This window comes from Mustela lutreola, chromosome 8, assembly GCF_030435805.1.
Source record: "Mustela lutreola isolate mMusLut2 chromosome 8, mMusLut2.pri, whole genome shotgun sequence".
NCBI classification, from domain to species: domain Eukaryota; kingdom Metazoa; phylum Chordata; class Mammalia; order Carnivora; family Mustelidae; genus Mustela; species Mustela lutreola.
Genome location: NC_081297.1, coordinates 92,450,531 through 92,470,018, shown reverse-complemented (window position 1 = coordinate 92,470,018; position 19,488 = coordinate 92,450,531). Strand labels below are relative to the sequence as shown.

The 19,488-nt window shown below is 36.2% G+C and overlaps 1 protein-coding gene across 4 annotated transcripts in view; it reads right to left on the bottom strand.

Moving 5' to 3' along the window:
• The window catches only part of EPS8 (epidermal growth factor receptor pathway substrate 8), a 180,867-nt gene that overhangs the window by 87,737 nt on the left and 73,642 nt on the right, over window positions 1-19,488 (bottom strand). Inside the window, exon 1 of one of the 4 annotated variants that reach the window (XM_059185964.1) lies at window positions 12,061-12,218. The exons of the other annotated variants lie outside the window; for them this stretch is intronic. The gene's annotated coding sequence lies outside the window, so the exon portion shown is untranslated. Of the gene's footprint in view, window positions 1-12,060; window positions 12,219-19,488 lie in introns of those variants that run through there. 4 annotated transcript variants of the gene reach the window in all.

Genomic DNA, 19,488 nt, shown 5'->3' with positions numbered 1-19,488 from the left:
ATGGAAGCATCCACCTAGGGTAGATTGTTGGTAGGGTTCATATAAGAGGTAACAGTAGAACCAGGTGAAAGACACAGTGTGTCAATCAGTAGGTGTAAGGGGGCAGTGAGAGAACATTCTAGGCATATGCAAAGAGTAGTACATGGAAGGACATGAGTTTCAGGGCATAGTCAGATAATCACTGTGGCTGCAACCTAGCCTATATAAAAAGATAATGTGATTGAGAAAAACTTGATGCCAGAATATGAGTGGTCTTATAGAACATGTACAGAAATTTGGGTTTAATTTTTATGCCACCAGTAAATCAACTGTGGGATTAAGTCATATTGCCAATTTTTAATAAAATAATTATGGGGGCATGCTGGAGGCAGACTGAATAAGGAATCAAAGTTAATTAATTTTAAGAAAATTGTATTGGTTTCTTTCATTCTTACGTGAAGTATCCCAATTGTATTTTGCTCTACATATTTTTTGGAAAAAATTAAGACTCACCTATGTCATAATTTCTGAGTTCTCCAAAGAGAAAGAGGAGGATAGTTTAACTAAAATGTGTTTACCAATAATTTACAAGGACACAGCCTACATTTTCTAGAGTTACAGGTTACGTAAGGCATCCGTTGAAGCGATATTCATCCTATTTTAGAAAAGTTCATTTTAAAAATCCAGAAAGTAAGAGAATTGAAGGTAGTTTTTTGTTTGTCAGTGAAAAAACATTCTTTTAATTATGCATTTGCTATGGAGAACTATGGCAGTGTTCCTCAAAAACTTAAACACAGAATTACCATATATATTCCCATAGTTCCACTCCTGGGTATATACCCAAAAGAACTGAAAGCAGGTACCTAAAGATATACTTAGACTCCATGTTCACAGCAGCATTATTCACAACGGAAAAAGCTGGAAGCAATCCAAGTGTCCACTGACAGGTAAATAGATAAGCAAAATGCATATATACACAATGGAATATCACTCGGCCTTCAAAAGGAAGGAAACTCAGATGCGTGCAACAACATGGAAGGAACTTAAAGCCATTATGCTAAGTCAAACAGACCAATCACAGAATGACAAATACTGTATGATTCCACTTATATGAAGACCTAGAGAAGTCTAACTCCTAAGAATAGAAAGTAGAACGGTGGTTGCCAGAAGCTGATGGGGATGGAAGAATGGGTAGTTACTACTGAGTGGCTTCAGTTTCAGCTCATGAAGATGTAGACTTAAAGACAATGAAAATGGTAAATTTTATATCATGTATATTTTACCATGATAATAAAAAAAATAACTGAGGAATGAATGGACAACTGAATGTCTGAAAGCCCATCAAGTATGACCACCTGGTCCAAGGTGAAGGCTATCAATGACGAGTACTGAATGCGTAAAGAATTTCTGTGGCAAATACACACATTAAAAAAATTAAAATTAGGGGCGCCTGGGTAGCTCAGTGGGTTAAGCCGCTGCCTTCGGCTCAGGTCATGATCTCAGGGTCCTGGGATCGAGTCCCGCATCGGGATCTCTGCTCAGCGGGGAGCCTGCTTCCTCCTCTCTCTCTCTGCCTCTCTGCCTACTTGTGATCTCTCTCTGTCAAATAAATAAAATAAAATCTTTAAAAAAAAATTAAAATTAAAACCATCCCTACGGTTTTATGTTTGTGTCTATGTACCTATCCATATGTACAAATGTGTGTGTATATATTTTTTAATTTGAAATAAACTAGATCATATACTCCACTTTAGTAAAGATCAAGACACAAAATCCCTAATCTATAAAAACAGTGAATTAAACTGTGGGGGGGAAACCAAGAGCCCTGATCAAGATTTTACCAATTCTCAATTTTAGGTTCATCTCTCACATTATTTAGCAGTCTCTCTTGCAAATGCCATTTCTCACTGATCCTTCATTTTCTCACCAGTCAAAAGGAGTATCTATGTTTTATCCTACACACAATCTCACAATATACAGAGTAGATAAAATAAGACAATGTATACATACAATTACTTATAAAATTTAAAATAAGCTGGAATTGATATGTTCCTTACAAAAGGATCATTTGACTTATGAAACAGGTTAAAGGAATCTTTAAAATTTCTCTGCATTTTTCACTTTTTTATTGAGCTCTTAAACAATATGAAGGACATAGAAACTTTAAGGAAAACATGCATTGAACAAAATAAAATACATCAGTATTCCTAAGGGTATAAATACATACAAATATCTAAGTCACTAATTTCAATACTCAAGAAAGAATCTGTTTAAAATAAACACCTAAGAGTGGGCACCTGGGTGGCTCAGTCAGTTAAGTGTCTGCTTTCAGTTCAGGTCATGATCTCAGGGTCCTAGGACTGAGCCCTGCATCAGGCTCCCTGCTCAGTTGGGAATCTGCTGCTCCTTCTGCCCCTACCTTTGATTGCACACACACACACACACACACTCTCTCTCTCTCTCAAATAAATAAAATCTTAAAATAAATAAATACATAAATAAAATAAAATAAACACCTAAGAGTTTTTCACATGCCAGTACCATCCCCCCCCTCCCCCCGCCAAACACACCCTTTGAAAACCATATATTACTGCAGGGGGGCAGTAATTGTTTTCTCATTTTTTTCTCAATGACAGAAACAAAACTTAGAGCTCTTGGTAAATACCTACCTCATCTGCTGGCCAGTGTTACTCTTTTTGTAAGGAAATAGATTTATGACATCCAGTAAGGAATTCCTCAAACTTCACAGGAAACCTCCAACAATGTGATGCCATTAGATGGAAGTCCTCTGAAGTGTAAGCTTAAGTAAAGCATATATAAGTGTCACCATTAAATCCTTGTATAAGCAATTCTATGTATGTTGTTTTTACCACTTAGAGGCTACTTTTTTTTTTTTTAACTCAAAAATGTTTTCTTTCTTTGTTGTCCAATTCTCATTTACCTTCCCACCTAAAGTAATCCTCTCTCTTTCCCTGACTGTTGCAAGCCTCTACTTCACTTCCATTGTATAGTCAATACTTTGTAAAAATAGTCCTTCCATGGCTGCTATAACTTTATTTCACAGACTTGGCAAATATGCAATCCTCTCCTCATTCTTTCTACTTTATGAATTCCTCATTGTGCTCAAACCGCTAAGTGAAATTATCTAAAGGTCCAAATATGAGTTCGAAGAAATATTCTCCACAAATAAGTATTTGAGTACTTAACTTCTTAACTTAAACCTAAAAGCCTGATGCTCATGTGCTATTTGGGCACCAGTGATCACTCATGAACCAGGGATTGTATGTTCTAGTACAGGACACCCTTCCTGTACTATCCTGTATTTTAGAAAAGTCGCTACATTCATTCCACCTCAGATTCATTCCTGACATTGTAATAACGCAAATTCACTTTCCTTCTCAGGATCACATCCAGCTTGAACAGTCCACGTTCTTTTTTCCTGCTTTTTCTGTGCAGTCTATCTCTAGGTCAAAGCTCCATTCAGATACTTTGACAGAGGTTACCAAGGTTTGGGACACCTCAGCTGCAAGTGACCCAGGGTAATCTGGATTACCAACAACCTGAGTAGTTTAATGTAATTAGGTAGACTTCAGAGAGAGGGCAGTAGTCTTCATCTGGGTAATCGCTGTACTCACAATTATACCATGAATTTCCTAGAGAAGTGTCCATTCATTCTTTGCCCATTCAATAAATCTTGCCAAGGGCTTTCTATGTGCCAGCAGATGCTATATGCATGAAGCTGGATATACAAGGATAAACAAAGCAGATATAATTCTCGTCCTCAGAATTCTCAGGGGATACAATGACCTTCTTTGATATTCCTTTGAATATTCCAAGCTCTTACCATCCTCAAGGCCTATCATTATCTGTCTGGAATAATTATCCTCTTTGTCTTTGCCTAACTCCTATATTTCAGCTTAAATGACCCCTCTTGGGAAGTCTTGTCCTGACCTTCCAATCTATACTATTAGATCCTTCATTATATGATTTCACAGAACCTTGAAATCTTCTTCTTCTTAAGGCTTTATAATTAACATATGGGCTAATATTTGTCTAACATGGGCTTTTCAAAAATAAATTGTTGCCTGGTGCACTTTCTACTGAAGCAGAATAAACCTTCCTATTTTTTACTTTCTACTCAAAACATTTTAAGTCTCCTCTTTCTTTTAGGTGAATATTATTTTTAGTTTTTAACAAGAGTCCTGAATTTTTTCTTTATCTTTGTAACTCCACAGTTTAACCGAAGATCTTCCCTCATATGAAAATTTTATAATTAGGGGTGCCTGGGTGGCTCAGTGGGTTAAAGCCTCTGCCTTCAGCTCAGGTCATGACCCCAGCTCATGGGATGGAGCCCTGCTTCGGGCTCTCTGCTCAGTGGGGACTCTGCTTCCTCCTCTCTCTGCCTGCCTCTCTGCCTACTTGTCACCTCCGTCTGTCAAATAAATAAATTTTTTTTAAATCTTAAAAAGAAAATTTTATAATTACAATTCTCCAACCAATTCTAATTTTTGTATGTAAAATTTAAATGTTTTGTTTATATTTTTAGATACTAACTTAAGTTACTACAAATGTCTACATATGATACCATTTAGATATTTTCAAGCCAGAATTCTGAATGACAGATACTCAACTTTTACCATTTTCTTATCTGGGAAACCCAGAGAAATATATATGAATCCCACTATTTCTTAAGTGTGAAGCTTTTGATTACTTAAGCCTCTATGAGCCTCATTTCTTCATTTTAAAGTAGTTATAATATCTTTCAAGGGTACAAGAAATAAATATAAAGTATACAAATCCCCTAGCAAAATATATAAAGTAAATATCAATTCCTTCCCACATGTGGAAGGAAAGAAAGGCACAAGTTCAAAAATGTAGCCCTCTATGAAATATAATAACAGTTTCATGACCAAATCTGATTTCCTCAGAGAATAAGTCTAACTTTTTTTTTGGACAATATTTCAGGTCAGGTGTTGACAAAATTTCTGTAAAGGGTCAAGTGGTAAATATTTGAGGTTTGTGGGTCCCATATGGTCTCTGCTGATATTCTTCATTTTTGTTTTTGTTTTTAATAACCTACTAAAAATGTAAAAATCATTCTTGGCTTGTAGAAAGAAAACAGCCCACTGGCCAGAATTTGTTAATCCCCTGCTCTAAATACATAAATACTCATTGGTTCCACCCTTATTTATCTTATTACCTGTATAATATTTAGCTTTTAATCAACACTCAACTGAAGAACTACTCTCTCTACTATTTATCAACATTTCTGTTTAACAAATATCAATTAAACACTTGTTTAGTTGTTTTTATGTAAAGCTCTATGAGGTGACTGGCCACCTAAACAAAAAGTGATTCAGGACATGCAATAAAAGAAGTACAGATAAAGCCTCTCTCCTCCCAACCCCTCCAGAATAAAGCCTTTGGAATTCTTCATCTAGTGTCACTTCTCTCTTCCCTCTGTTTGTTTTTTGTTTTGTTTTGTTTTGTTTTCTGAGCATACTACTAATCAGGATTTACAGTATAACCAGTTTATGCTCAAGACCTCAGGTTTCTCTCATACTATAACCCTGTACTGAAATTGGTGCTAGTTTTAGCTCCTTTATGAGAATCTGATTGGGCTTTCTGTACCAGAGTCAGAGGTCTGTGTACCACAGAGCTAGAGGTCTCTGTACCACAGAATTAGAGATCTTTGTACCACAGTTAGAGGTCTCTGTACCACAGAGTTAGAGATCTCTGTACCACAGTTAGAGGTCTCTGTACCACAGAGCTAGAGGTCTCTGTACCACAGAGCTAGAGATCTCTGTACCACAGTTAGAGATCTCTGTACCATAGTTAGAGGTCTCTGTACCACAGTTAGAGGTCTCTGTACCACAGAGCTAGAGGTCTCTGTACCACAGAGCTAGAGGTCTCTGTACCACAGAGATAGAGATCTCTGTACCACAGAGTTAGAGGTCTCTGTACCACAGAGATAGAGATCTCTGTACCACAGTTAGAGGTCTCTGTACCACAGAGTTAGAGGTCTCTGTACCACAGTTAGAGACTCCCTCCTTTCAATTCTGACATAATGTTATAAATTCATCCCCTTTTATTCCAGTTTCCAACACAATCATTTCTCCTACTCAGCTCAGTTCACCTTACTGTTAATTATCAAAATTTTCTCCTTTTTATGTATAAGCTCCAGAAAAAAAAAAAAAAAAAAAACTGAATTAGGTATTAGAATTAATTTGTTATTACTCTGCCTCTGACAATCTGTGCATTTTTTAGCCTGGGCACATTTGTTTCTTCATTTATTACTGGGGTTGAAATAGCGTGGGATGTCAATCAGACACAATTAAGTGTCAAGGAAATAACACTTGTAGAAGTTATTAATTTATCATCTATAAAGCACTCTGAAAGACCACTAAAAGGTAAGTCTCAGAAGTCAGGCTTGCTTGTAGAACTGGCTCTGTCATTTATATTTATGAGTTATCTACCTTGGGCAAGATAATTAACCCTTCTAAGTTTCATTTTCCTCATCTGTAAAATACAGTAATCACATACTTTATAGGGTTTTATGAGGATTACATGGCATAATCCATGTCGAGCACTTATCTTAGTGCCCAGTACATAGTAAAGGCTCAAAAAATGTTAAACATAATTATTATTATTATTATTTAAAGTAAAGATATATTTTCACTCGAGTCCATAGGCTTTTTATATTTACATCTTAGCCTCTACATGCTTTTGAAGCTATCCATTTATTTCCACCAGTAAATTTATGTCCTTTTTTTTTTTTTAAGTCCTTTGGCATTTTGCTCTGTTGTGCTGTGTTTCTCCTACAGTTTAGTGTCTTCCACAATCAAAAAAGAGGGAAGACGAAGATTGGAAATGAAGGAAAGAGAGAGAGAGAGAGCCATCAGTTCACACTCTGTATGTTAGCAATTAGTAAAGCCAGTTCTCTTTTCATGAACATACATATTCCTAAAGATTATGATGCTATACAAAAATCACATCATTAAAAATCACAGGGCTTATGGACAAAATGTGGTTACAAGCACAACACTCAAAAACTCTTGTCAGCGATGCTTCATAAAAAAAAAAAGAACCTAATAAATATGACAACACAGTTTTACATGTGTCAAGTAGTTAGAAAATCAATAAAAACTACAATAAACATGGCATCTGACCTTGAGAAAGATCTGAAGTTTGCCTGTGGAATTGGCTGTCCAAAGAGTTAAAGCTTATGAGTTATCGTGAAAGGGTGGATAAAGGGTTATCTGAAAGTGGAGGGAAAATTATAAAACAAGATAGAGGTCTTTGTGGCTCACAATGTGAAATGAAGTTAGGTGGCCGGAGGATGTCTGAGGTCTGTGCACATGCATTTTATGTATTCGTATGAGGTTCAGTCCAACCAGGGGGCACTCTCTGTCACCTCCTGTTTCTCAAATAAAATCACATAAAACAAACGTGAAATTTACATTATCCTCAAATTGTTCTCCAGTACCCATAAAGTAGATAGAAACTCCCATTTTCAAAACAAGCATTAGAGCTGAACTGACTGTATGCGTTCCCAAACTATGAACTCGTGACAGATGTTCTCTGACTCAGAACTGTAGTCATGATTTACAAGACCTGTGTTACTCTTCAGTTTCCTATCAACCCAAAGTCTTTAACTACAAAAGATTGTTTTTTCTTTATCAGTAGTGAGCCATTAAATATGATCTAAATTTTTTCTTAACTGCATCTTTGACGTTTATCAGCTTTTGCTCTTGGGAACAGCTCAGACTCAGACAGCCATGCCATAATTGTTTAGTTCCCTAACTGCTCTCCCTGTTCCCCACATGTCCATACCAACAGAGCAATAAAATGTCTGGTGGTCAATAACTCACTGTCATGTCATTCCATTTTATTCAGTCACCAAATATTTATGAGCATTACTGGATACAAGGAAAAACAGGAGAAATATGACGAAACCAGCTACACCCATCTTAGTAACAGAGTAAGAGCCTTAACTCAGTGGAACATTTAAAATCAGGCAGTGTTATACAGGAGTTGTAAAATATTATAACATGTGTTGGGGCACCTGGGTGATGCAGCAGGTTAAATGTCCAACACTTGGTTTCTGCTCAGGTCATGATCTCACTGTTGGGAGAGCAAGCCCCACATCAGGCTCTGAGCTCAGCGGAGAGTCTGCTTGAGATTCTCTCTCCTTCCCCCTCATGCTCTCTCTCTCATTCTTTTTCAAATAAATAAAATCTTGAAAAAATATATTATAACAGGGACGCCTGGGTGGCTCAGTCGGTTAAGCCGCTGCCTTCGGCTCAGGTCATGATCCCAGGGTCCTGGGATCAAGTCCCGCATTGGGCTCTTTGCTCGGTTGGGAGCCAGCTTCTCTCTCTGCCCTGCCTGATTGTGCTCTCTGTCTCTCTGACAAATAAATAAAAAAAATCTTTAAATAAATAAATAAATATAAAACAACATATATAAAAATAACTAACAAAAGATATAACATGAAGCACCTTAAGAAAATGTAGAAAATAAAATAAAACAGATTACTTTCAAGGTTGTTATAAGGAACTAGGAGAAATTTAATGGGGGTGATTAGCAGACCTAAAGGATGATGTGAATTTTGATTATGAAGGAAAGACATTCTAATTGCTGCATGAGTGAAGAAAAAGGCAGAAAATGTGAGATATATAAAAGCATGAAGATCAAGTAGCTCAGGGATTAAGATACACGACTACAAACTACAAATAATAAGTTATATAACACACTTTGGGGGCACCTAGGTGGCTCAGTGGGTTAAGCCTCTGCCTTCAGCTTGGGTCATGATCTCAGGGTCCTGGGATAGAGCCCTGCATTGGGCTCTGCTCAGCGGAAAGCCTGCTTCTCCCTCTCCCTCTGCCTGCCTCTCTGCCTACTTGTGATCTCTCTCTCTCTCTCTGTCAAATAAATAAAATCTTTAAAAAAATAAAAATAAATATTAAAAAAATGTTACATAACATCCTTTGAATTTTATCTGATGGGAAATGGGAAAGCCACTGACAATTTTTAACCAGAAGAGTACAGCATCAGTTATGAATGGGCAAAAGGGAGCCCAACAGGCTTTCACAAATCCAGGCTTTGAATAAGTTAAGAGACTTCATTCAGAGTCTTTGGAATGCCAAGCAAGAGCAGCAGGAGGGCTTTCCCTAACAACAATCCCCAGCTTTGTGTCCAAGATTGATATTCACAGCTCTACTTAATGGATCCTAACTGTGTCATTTGGTCTGGCAAATTATATAAAATAGTGGAATAAAAAGAAATTACCTGCAAAATCAGAGGGAAGTATATTTCTAGAAACAATGAAGGAATAAAAGAATAGAAGGCAATCTAATAGTAATAATAATATTATCAGATATTTAAATCTGATCATTAGGGTCATGTAATTAGGAAAGTTAAATAATTTGGTTATGAATTACATCTACATAGCTGACAACATATTTTTAACCCTAAAGAAACTGTTCACCAATGCTCCCCAAAGCAAAGCCTTCTTGGATAAAACTTCATATAAGGTCTAAGGAAAGCTTAAGAAATATACATTCCATTGCAGATCAGATTTTACCTTGCTAAATACAAAGAGATAGTATATCACATATTGCTTTAAAATTTTAGAAACTATATTAAGAATTAAAACTACCACAAGTTTCTTCTAATCATAGTCCTGAATATACTTTTTTTGGTTTGTTTTTTCTTTTTTTTTTCTAAATCTAGTTAATAAAGTCTATACAGAAGACAGAAATATCACAAATTTTAACTAAAATAAGAAATATCCTGAGGGGTTTGGAGGGAAGGGGGGATGAGGGTTGGATGAGGCTGGTGGTGGGTACTAAGGAGGGCATGTATTGCATAGAGCACTGGGTGTGGTGCATAAACAATGAATTTTGGAACATACACACACACAGACACACAAAATTAAATTTAAAAAAACTAAAAAATATATTTTTTCATACAGCGGAAAAATAAAAAAAATGTTTCATGAAAAATTTAAAAATACATACACAAACCTAAACTCTAAAATTTAAGAAAAAAAATTTTTTTTAGAGAAGGAGAGATTAAGATTCAAGGCAGGGAAATGGGGAGGGACAGAGGAGAGGGAGAGAGAAAATCTTAAGGAGGCTCTAAACCCAGCACAAAGCCCCAAGTGGGGCTCAATCTTAGGGCCCTGAGATCAGGCAGAACCTGAGCCAAAATCAGGAGTTGAACGCTTAAATGACTGAGCCACCCAGGCATGCTTAAAATAGTTAAGAATTTTTAAAGAATAATTGTTTAATTAAATTAGAATTATTCTACAGGGAAAATGATCAAAAGACTATATGAAAATCTACTTTGTTAAAAAAAAAAAAAAGAAAGAAAGAAAAGAAAAAGAAAAAAAATCTACTTTGTTATATCATCTGCACAAAAATTTTACACAATTCAAGTAAACTATTATTTAAAATCTAAAATATAATAAGCTAACTTTTGTCCACTTAAAATTCCAAGGCAGTAGCTTGATGAATTAAAGAAAGATGATTTCACTGAAAAAAAAAAAAAAAAAAAAGAAACTGAAAAGGAAACTTCTCTACACAATTTATTTCAGAATTATATAGAAAATGAGTTTATACATCTTATCCTCTCCAAAGTCATTTTCTCATATGTATAATTTACTAAAACAGAAGAAAGTGTTTCCAAGCCTATCTGTAGAAAAACAGAAACCACTTTTAAAACACCCCAGGTACAAGAGATGCAGGGATATCCTCCTTAAGGTGAGAACAGGTCAAAGAACAAAATACATAACATTCCCAGAGCACATATGAAATTTACACTCAACAGGACACTGACACTTGATTTAGAATTTGGCCTATAAAGCTGACCAAGACTTTGCAACAAGGTTAAGAATAACTCAAGCCATAAACATTCCAAGGAACCTCACCTATGTATGCTACCAAACAGCTACATACACGATGTTTGTATGGGTAGTTTCTGGTATAAATTAATAATGTTCCTTATGGTGTAGTCCTAATACAATAACAGACACATTAGAGGAAAACCAACATATCCAAGAATGTACTTCAAAAAGGATCAATGCAGGCATAACCATGGCATGTGAACTCAAGAATGTATTACATTCCCCAGCACCAAATCAGAATGTAACCAGTTATTTACTTTTGTTCTCCATCTAGTTTATGATGATACAATATTAACTCTTATTTTTAAATAGTATAAATCTTAACCTCTCATTTAATCACCAGTAACAGAACAAGGAAAAGACTCCTCCTGAGTAAAATTAAATGTAACAAATCTACAAGAGCTACAAAAAATAGATCCCTATGTAAGAATTATATAAATTTCTCGCTAAGCTCAAATTTGATATTTAAAACAACATAATTATATAATTGATTTTTTTCAAAGAGTTGTTCCTTAAAAATTTCCATTAATTGACTATTTAAATGTTTACAAGTTCCAATAATATTCGTGGGTTTAGGGGAAGAAAAAAACCTTTAAATACACATATTCACCACATTTTAGGTCCCAAGCAAAATGTTTACACAGAAATTTGGCAGTGTTAAGTGGACTCAAAGCCAATAATAACCTAAGAAAACTGAACTTAATAAGCAAATTCTCATAGTACAACTAACATTGTATAAATAATCCAAAGCAGTTAAGATTTATAGTATAATCACAGTATTTTGCATATCAGAGTAATTTAAAAGTAATTTTAAGAAAACTTGATATGTTCTGTCTGTGCTTCCCCAACTATTATTACTCAACAGATTTCTTCATACCTATAATCTGGGGGGAAGGGGAGTTTTTCTCTTAAACACATGACCTAAGAGAAGGAAATCCTTTAAATCCCCAAGAGGCAGAAGGCAGGAGGCAGGACTCTGAGGAAGCTGAGGTACCAATTTCAACAAGTTCAGAATCCACTTGGAATATCAAAAGGGAATTTAAAATATTGTCAAAAGGCTAACGGGTACTAAAAGTATTACTGCATGTTTCAAGGTCTACAAATATCCTCTGTAATAATTATGCCTTTGAGAGCCCTCCTTAGCAAAGTAAATATTCACAAACTCAACTTACCTACTCACACAATCCAGGCAAGACTCCTCTAAGCGATCTTCCAGGCAATACTGAGAGGACATTCCTCTCAGTTCCCTCTTGGTGCCAAGTGACCTTCGGCATATCAACAGAAGGGTGGGACTCTAAGCTTCAGTTTCAGCATTGTACTGTAGGGAACAAAGTTTCTCCTTTGGTTTCTCTAGGGCGTTAACTAAGACTTCCTCTTCTTGTTAACTAAGTAAACGCAACCACTACTGCATGTCCAACTCTTCCCTAAAGTGATAAAATAAAGCTTTAAATGGTGCAAATAATATAGCTAACACTAACTGAGAAATTATTATGTGCTCCAAACTAATACTATACACGCAGATACTATTATTATGCCCACTGTAAAGAGGAGGAATCTCAGGCATAGTGGTTAATAAGTAACTTGTAGGAATTTCAGATACAGCAATATGGTTAAATGAGCTAATGAAGAAGACCTCCCATGGGAGACAAATAAATAGACAAAAATGAGTATAACAAAATTTTAAAATAAATACACAGCTTTACTTACAATAAAGAAAATCTGCTGGTACTAAACCAAATCTAGAACCAATGGCCAAAGTGGTATGCACAAAAGCAAATATCGCCAGTTATGGCCTCCAGGAAGGATCATGGCTATTTCTTTAGTATGCAAGTCTAACAGAGATTGGTAAGAAGATGTCCCCTCCGGTAAGGAGCTCAGAAGAAAGTACTCTCTCAGGAGAAGAGTTGGGCTAGATTTCTGGCCCTACTTTTTCTCAACATAGGATACAACCTACCCAACTGTACTTCGGTGGCCATGTACGAACAGAAGAAGAGATCTCAGGCACACAAGGCTTAAAGTCAATGGTGAGGTCCCTCTCATAAAACCAGAGCTATTTTCAAAAGGCTGAAATCACATTAAAAAATGATGAGGAGAACAGAACAAATCCACCCACTGTCTTAATAAGACTTCAAGCGAACTTGTCTCTAACAATCGGGAGAGAAGTGCCGAGGAAATGCTACAACCAGAAATTAAAAATCCCTATGCCTGTGTCACAACAGTTTTGAAGTCTGAATTCATATAAGAATCTTCAAGCTAAGAAATTAAGATAAAACTGGGTTCTGTGCTTATGATATCCCTGGAGTATCTGGAAGAAACAAACATGAAACCACTTTAGAGTAACATTTCATAAACAAGGCCACATGGGATCTCTACAAGCTAGAAAAACCAAACCAAACCAAAACCAAAAAACAATCCCCACTGAAGATGAGCCTATAATTTAGAAATTACAAAATATGTAAGAAAAGAATTTCCTGTGACTGGGCATTAACAAGTATACCAAATAGAAAATTTAGCACTCAACTAATTTTATAATATGAAGACAAAAAAAAAAACCACAAAGCATTATTAGTAAGAAATGGAGGAAGGAAAAAAAAGCCTATAAGGAATAGGTAACTGAAAAACAAAGTAGGTTTTACAAAAACCATACAGAATTTATGTGTAAAGATATACACATTCTCCGCATGGAGCACCCAGAGTTCTCATTAAGTTTTATAACTTAAAAAGAGAATAGTGTTGATATAGATACATAGAATTTTAGACTTACTTAGGAAAAAAACAATAATCAATGCAGGAATTCAATTATATGGTAGCATCGATTCCATACCAACTTTCCCTGTCTGCTATTTCTGACCACTCTGCCCTTGCAACTTCTTATTGCTGGAAATTCTGACCCATCTCCAGGCCACTGTGAACCATCTCCAGCACCCTTGCAAAAAAGATGGAGTGGAAACTGTGATGTGCCACCCAGATCCCCTTTCAGGACTGAATGATTTATTCCCCTGCTGTACAACTGCCAGCAGACAGCCCTCCGCGATCAGCTCTCTTGAGAACAGTCTTGGCTAAAGATTCTCCTCATAGAAACTCTTGCTCCCTTCCCATGGAGCCCACATCCAAAGACTGGTTGACATGGGGACTATAAAGACTTGGCCCTGTCTCCCCAACTGGAGACAGTGGTGAACAGCCACTGGGCTTCAGAACTCTCCGTTGGGTCAGATCTCCATGAAGACCAACACAAAAGGGACGCCTGGGTGGCTCAGTCCATTAAGCGTCTGCCTTTGGTTCAAGTCATCACTCTGGAGTCCTCGGATTGAGCCCTGCATCAAGCTCCCTGCTCAATGCGGAGCCTGCTTCTCCCTCTGCCTGCTGCTCCCCATGCTTGTGTACTCTCTCTCTCTCTCTCTTTCTCTCTCTCTTTCCCCCCCTGACAAATAAATTTTAAAAACCTAAAAAACAAAAACAAACAAACAAAAAAACCACTGCACAATAGCCTAACTTTCCTTCTGCCCAATACTGGTTTCTCCCTTCCCCTCCACAGGGGTTGATCCAAAGAGCACTTTCTAAGAAACTTCCAGCACACTAGTTTCCATCTCAGAGTTTGTATCCTGAGGACCCCAGACTGCAACAGAAGAGCATCATAAACAAAAAGGACAGGATATGGGGCAGCACTATTAAAGGAGTGAGAAGAGAAAAATAATAAAGCTTTGAAACCAATGAGGAGAATGCTGGAAAGTGCTAATATTTGTTTGGTGAGATCAGCAGCACAAGGGAAAGTCTTTTTCAAAATAAACAGTATAATCACAAAATTCCAACACATTTCAATTGTCTCGCTGAACTTGAAAGCAAACAGGGATCCTACGGGGTATCCCGATTCTGACCCATCTTTTTTAAAGATATCATTTCTTAGGTCAATGGGTTTGCTAAATGCCAAATATGTTGCGGCTTATACACAGGCCATTGATACTTCTAAGACAATCATTTTCCTAATAATCAGTTCAGTGGTACATTTAATTCCCAGCTGGAGAGCAAGGTTACCAATAGAGATGTATGTATGCAATTTCCAGGTTCCTTCAACAGTCCTAGAAAAATGTGCAGCAACCAAATCTATATATAAGAAATATATAATATTTCTTATGGCTACTTCTGATAAATTCCCTCTCTCAGAGCAGTGAGGGAATCAACAAATATCCCAAAGCCTTGCTTGTATTTGTCCAAGTAACAGAATTTTGATATACCTTTTGGTTCTAAACCATCAGTAAAGATGTTAATGACAGCTTTATAAAAGATCAATCTGGTTCAAGTTGGTATATAACTAATCGTTATAAAGAATACTAATAAAAAACTGAATGGACTAAAACCACATTCACTCATAGGCACACCGAGGATGCCAAAGACATGGGACCAATCTAAGCAAGGCTCACGAGTATTTGTTGATCATCTCGCCCTTCTACAATAGGGCAGTTTACCAGACGTAGCTATGAGAAATATATTTGGAACACAGTAGATTTAGTTGCTGCAGGTTTCCCTGTAACTACTGAAGGAAGCTGGAAATTGGACACCCACACCTCTCTACTGGTAACCTTGTCCTACATTCCACACTTTGTAACCATAAATACAGAGGCAGACAAGATAAGCTATAGCAAAACGTGTCAAGTAAGACCATTGGATCTGAAAGGACAGGAAGTCATTAACATATGTTATTAGGGCAGGCAAGCAGAATGGATCAAAGTGTCACAATGCATTCACCTTGGACACATGACAGAACTTCACTCTCAGTTCCTTCATTCTCAGTTCCTGTACATCTTCAGTTCAATCACAGTTCCTCGCCTGTCTTTCATTACTTCCTCTCCTAAAAACCACCATCTGCTTCGTCTTCTGTAAATCACTCCTTCTACTCTTTCTGACTTTATAACTCCTTTAATGTAAAAAAGAAACTAGTAAGTTACTAATACGAGAATCCAAAAGAAGTTTCTAAATTCTAAATTGCATATTGCCAAATATCGATTACATACAAGTTAAGCTAGGCTAAATTCATATGGGTAGAACAATCAACCAAATGCTTTACAAATTACCTAGAGATGAAGTAGCAGTGCAATATAATTCATATTTGGTGAGAATAATATAAAATTATTAATACATTATAGGCAATAGAACAAATATGCATGACATGTGAATGAGATGAAGAACCAACTGGTTCTTATGAAAAAAGACTGAATGAGTCATTATCATTTTGGAGCTACTGTTTGGACACAGAATCTGGATTAAAGGTGGAAAAAAACAAACAAAAAAAATATATAATGGACACTTCTTGGAATGAATAAATATACACAGTAGGACCAATAATATTCATTCTTAACATAAGTTATTTAGAAGAGTGGTAGCATAATTAAATCTTCAAGCCTACAGATGGCTTGATACTCTTAAGTTAGGGAAATACTAATTCTGAGAAAAATGAACTGCAAAATTAGGTAAAATAAGGGTAAATGGTAGTTTCACCTTAAACTGGCAAAATTTAGGTCTACACTCTGGGAAACACCACAGAAATTCATTTGTTTATGGATTTTAAATGTCATTTTCAACCCACTATTTACCACACAGTTCCAGTAAGTCACACTCTTATTTGGCCATCACATTCAAAAAGAAAAAAAAAATTTAATGGTGGAGAAAAAAGCGATTTCTCACTTCTGTTCATGTCCTATAACCAAAGACAAGTAGAAAAGTTAAAGACCTCAATACTAAGAAACTGAAGGCTGGTGTTTATGCACCAAGTCTGCCACTTAATAGCTCTGTAACCTTGGGCAAGTAATTTAACCTCTCTTGGCCTCCATTTCATTACCTGTAAAAATGTGAGATCAATGAGACAAATTTGAAAGGTCTCATTCAGGTCTATTCTAGAACGTTTACATAGTTCAAAGTTAAAAACAGAAAATCTACTTAATTAGATTTTGGCTAAAACATAATAAATGGCAGTTTTACACTTTTCAACATAAAATGGTAAATTTTCAGGAAAAAAAAAATCACCGAATAGTCAGGAAATCTATGATAACTAAGGAAAAAGTAGTAGTTGCTGATGAGGACATTGTCAATTCACATCACAAATTATGAAACAACACTTTTCATAGAAACTTCAATTTATGCTGAAAAATTCTGATTTAAATGAACTCTGCCAAAGCACAGTAAGTAAAAAGAATTTCTGGGAGGCAGGAAAAATAGAAACTTTCAGCATATTGTACCAGTATTTCCTATCATTATTAAGATTTCACTCAGAGCTTCCTCATTTCACCTGACTCCAGAGGTGCCAGCATTCCAATTGGCTCAGTGAATGCACATCAAAAGAACTGACAGGGTGTTCCCTGTAAAACACCATTTTTAAAAATATCTCCCAAACCTGTGCTGTGCACAAAACGTCAAACTCTACAAAAAAGAAAAAAAAATGAAAGGACTACTTAGTTTTATTAAAATCATGGGCTGCTTCTGGATTCTTAAGTGCCATTTGTAAAGAAAAAGGCATTTCATTTAAGACTACTAATCCTTTCCAGAGTATCTTTTTTAATCATAACTCTGTAATACAGTCAAGAAATTATCACATTAGCTAGGTAATGAGACCCTCTCCTAAAAAGTACAATCATGTGCTAGAGCACTGGGAAGAAAGTCACGGAGGAAGGAGGGGGGCAAATCAGCAAATACAGAACATGAACTCCAAACACTCATAAGGTACTATCTTATCCGAAAATCAGGAGAAATGCCCAAGTTTAATTTCAAAGCATCTACCTACTGAAATACTTTAAAGAATCATCCTATATACACTTGAGCAAGCTAAGTGAGCAAGCCGCCTTGAAAAATTAAATCGGGAAGCATGACAATAGACAGAATGAAATACATGTTTTCAGAGCAGCAGTTTAGAAAAAGCTGTATAAATTGCTGTTAGAATGACATAGCTTATGTCATCCTTCAAAAATAAAACCTGCAATTAAATTTGCACATCCAGTGATCCTTGAAGCTCACATGTTGTCAGTCTGTGGGGGTGGGAGAGGACACTCCCATTAGACAGGCTGCACAGAGAACTGTAGTCACAGAAAGACAAGACACTGCAGCGAACCTACAACAGGATCCGAAGCTGAATGTCACAGTGATACACTGACAGGAAAGTGCCAGAGGTTATATCCATTTTAAAAGTGATTTAACTTGATAAATACCACTGGACTAGAGTTTGCACAGGCAAAAGAATATATAACGATATGGTACCTTTGGCTGAAGAGTTAATACAATGAAAGTTTACCCTGGTTGGGCAAAATAGTAAGAATTACTTTCAAGTTTATTTTCAGTGAATGAAATATTGATCCTCCAAACTTGTTCTCAATCTTTGTTTAGTGTAGAGTTTCAAGACCTTGCAGTGACAACTCTAACATTAGTATCTAATAGGTTTGTATTCAGGACATGGAGCCATGGAAAACAGATCCAATAAACTTAGGTCAAGAGGTTAAATGTGATGGTCAAAAGAGCCATGGATTGGAAATCTAAAAGCTTAACTTCTCTCCTCCTCTATAGTTTAGTCACATGACCTGAAGCAAATCATTAATGCAGGCGACGGGAATATAATTGTAAACAACCCAGATTCATATGTAAAACTGGTACAAATACCAGTGCTGTTATTGACAGCCCAAATGACTTTGGCCAAGTGACTCTACGAAGTCTGTTCACTTGTCTACGAAATGAAAATAATAGTTTCTTCTTCAGAGACACTGAATGAAATAATGCATGTACAGGACACAGCATAGTATAAAAAAGCAGTTAAGTAATAAACAGCTTTAAAAAACACCATATTTCTTGAGTTTTCTTTACCTTTTAAGTAATCTATCTTGTATGTTGTCTTAGAATAATTCCCTGTGCTTCATGCTATCTTTATTGGGTCTTTGATTACTTAAGAAAACTGAGTTTTCTCCATTTTAAAATGGAGAAAATTTCTGTATTTGTTTTTAAAATCTTTTTTCACTTTCGTTAAATAGATAACTGAGTATTATTTGTACAGTCATCTGTGATCCCATTTGGTCAAACCTGTCGGTATTTTTGACAAAATTCCCAAAGTCTTTGAGGTCAAATTGATGGTAAAGTTTCCCAGGGGGCCCTCAGAAAATCTCAAAGGATTTGTGTCTCCTCTTATAAAAGAGTGATGTTAATATAATTAGGTTTATTTGGTACGGTAAATTACATGGGAAAGACTGTCAAAAAAGAAATGTGATAAACACTCACCAGTTATATGTATATAGATACATCTTATTATTTTCGTGGCAATATAGTTATTTGCATAAGTTCAATAAGCGTCTTTCCTCCTTGTAACAGGAAACCATTGTAAACATTGGTTGTATTAGAAAGACTTTGACTGGAATGCCATATTTGAGAATGACATGCACAGAATCTGATAAGACTGGACAGCTTTAAGGAAGTAAGGTTGGCATTAAAGAACCAAAGCTTATGAAGCGTCCCTTCTAAAAACTGCCCAGTGGCTTACTTATAGGATTTCTACCTAATAGGAAAGTAAGGAAGGTCACTTCCTAGCAGAATCTACGAACCTCAGGATATTTGGGGGACCTCAAGAAGAGAGA